Source organism: Arachis ipaensis, chromosome B03 (assembly GCF_000816755.2).
Source record: "Arachis ipaensis cultivar K30076 chromosome B03, Araip1.1, whole genome shotgun sequence".
Taxonomy (NCBI): Eukaryota; Viridiplantae; Streptophyta; class Magnoliopsida; order Fabales; family Fabaceae; genus Arachis; species Arachis ipaensis.
Window position 1 is genome coordinate 13,626,454 of NC_029787.2, and position 3,015 is coordinate 13,629,468.

A 3,015-nucleotide genomic window follows, 5' to 3' on the forward strand; every position below is an offset into this window, starting at 1 on the left:
CATGATTGAGACTCTCTGGGTAGATGCAGTGGTTTACCCCACTTGCTCCAAGTTGAGACTTGAGACTTTGTTGACCCTCCGCCGCAAGATGTGGGCAGACACTTATACATTTTCGGATAATTCCTCTAAGAGATGTGAATTTCTCTTGGGAATGCACGCACCGAGGGACTATCCAGGGTTAGCTACTGGACATGTCGGTTTGGTTGTATAACCGACAGATGAGCTCATTGGGCATAGGGCAGACATGCATCATTTACATTTGTATGTATTGTTTTGGTGTGCATCTTGTAATTGGTTTGCCTTCTTGATTAATTATGCCTATTTGCTATTTGATCTACTTGTTATATATGCTCTCCTTATTTGTGTATGCCTTGTATTGTCTTGTCTGTGTTTGTAAAACTGAGAAATCATCTCTTATGCTGGCGGTGGTGATATTGAGGATTGTTCTGGAGGAGAATGTGACTTGTATTAGGAGTAATTGGGAGTCTGAGATCCTTAATTAACTGAATTTAGTTCTGATTACCCTGTTTGGTTTAGAAAGGACCCTAGGCTTAAATTTTGAGTTGAGTGGAGTATATGATCACCTAGTGGGTCTGTGTGATTTTATATCGTCTCTATTTGGAATTTTTACCCTACTGAAAACCTTTTGGTACTCACCCATTTTGGGAATGTGCTATTTTTTAGATACAGGATGTGATGCACCTCATTGAGCGTGCTGGATGCTCTTCTGGAAGCGAAGATTTATTTTAGGAATTTTTTGGTATATATATATATATACATATCTCCACTTTTGTATAGTAACTTAAATATCCCTCTTAGAGGTTGATTTCGAAGAAACAGGATTTATGTTTTGGTTATCTTTTGGGATGTATATATATTTTTAGCAGATCTTTGCTTCGCAGGCCTTGACCTTTCGAGTGCGACGTCATTTCTGTTTTACTTTGCTTATCCTTTCTTTCAAGGCTCCTAGTTATACTATCTTTCAAATATGTGTGTGTGTGTGTGCGCGCGCACGTATCCCACCACTTCTGATGTACGAATTAAGTATAAAGCTCTGTGTGTTAGGGTGTTATATTAAGGTATTAGAGCAGTTTGTTCCCGTAGAGCCTGAGGGATGGACTATCTATACTTCTAAGCATACTCTGTGTATATGTTATTTAGGATATCTGCTTGATAAATATAGCATAATTGTTCATGAGCATACTTTTGGGAATTTAAAGCACTAGACTTGAGATATTGAGACTGATCACCTTAATATCAATTGTTTGGTGTGGATAGGACCCAAATGGTGTCTCGTGGACATAGATGAGGTCGAGGATAAGGACAAAAAGGTAATGAGAAAACCGTACCGATAAGTAGTCTGGCTGATTTCATAGCCGCAATGGAGAACGTGGCTACGACCATTAATGCTGCTGCTACTGTGACCAACCGAGCAGTGAATAGGATGAAACAACAAGCTGGAAGTGGCAATGAAAGTGGTAATGGACATGGTGGTAGAGGTGATATTCTGAGTACAGTGGTACCAATGGAGATATGGAGCTTCCCAGAGTTGGTCAACAAGAGTCGAATGGCAGAAGAGTGCTCGAGAAAGACTGATTTGGCTAAGAGTGACAGCCAAGAATCCTACAGGAAGGAAAAAGAAAAGAGTTTTATACCAAAGAGCCAGAATTTCAAAAGAAATTATTACGTCCCTCCACATCCACAGGATTAGAACAATTACTGAAAGAATGACAACCACCATAAAAATGGAAAGGGAAAGCAAGCGAGGACATATTCAGATGGGTTGAGGTGTTTCAAGTGTGGCTTACCAGGGCATAAGACTAGGTATGGTGCATGTAAGAGAACTTAGAATGCAGATCGAGCTCAACAACAGGGCCAAGATTTTGCCATGACGGTGGATGATGCTACTAGAAATGGGAATAGAATGTGTATAACAAAGTAAAAAGACTAAAATACCATTGTTAATTTAATTCTAACCCTTCTTTTCAGATTTTTTCTAACTCATTTAAAAAAAAACCCTAACAGAGAGCCGCTCTTTCAGAAAATCAAACCTAGCGAGCTTTTTTCTCAAATTCATGGAGGCTCTACCGGCATCAGCACCGCCTCGCTACCGCTTAGAATTCGCACGACCACCGCGCTCCTTATTCTAGAAGGAAATCGTTCGCGTTCGTGTTCATCAAAACTCACGTTAGGAATATTTTAGTAAATTTAAAAAAATTAAAATAATAATAAAATAAAAATAATATTTTATTATATTTATAATTTATTTAAAAATTTAAAATCTAAAAAATTAAATTAAAAATATTTTATTTTATTTTATTTATATTACATTTTAGATAAAGTATTCACAATTTTTAAATACACTAAATATGAACCAAACGAAAATTAACACATTCCTATTCCTAAGCATATTATTAATATTTCATGGATTTTACTTTTATAAACCAAATATAGAAATATTATATACTTGATAATACTATTCCAAGAAATCATATTCCTAGTAATAATATTCTTAGGCATCAAAACTAATACTTTAACCACATACATCTTTTAGGTTTTGAGTTGGATATATATGTGGTGTCTTCTCATCTTATAATTTCTCTCCGAATTTTCTCCGGTGGTCGAGAGCTACCCACAGTAACCCAACAAGTGGTATCAGAGTAGATGGTTAATGGGTCTAGTTGTTAAGGAGTATTTAAAGTGAAACACTAGAAAGAGAGAAAAGAAGAGTGAGGAATTTATAAAATGAGAGACCTATTAACTTGACACCTTAAGGTTTAAAAAAAAAAAAGAGAGAAAATTCGACACCTATTAACTTGACACCTATTAACTTGACACCTATTAACTTTTTGGATGTGGTATATTTTCATCTTATATTCTCTCACTTAATTTCTTTTGGAAGTCTCTCCGATGGTCGAGAGTTTACCACAATGGCCCAACAATATTTTGTCCCTAATAATAATCATGTTTGCACTATAATTTTCATGTTATGTGGTTTATTCTACCAGGAGTGCA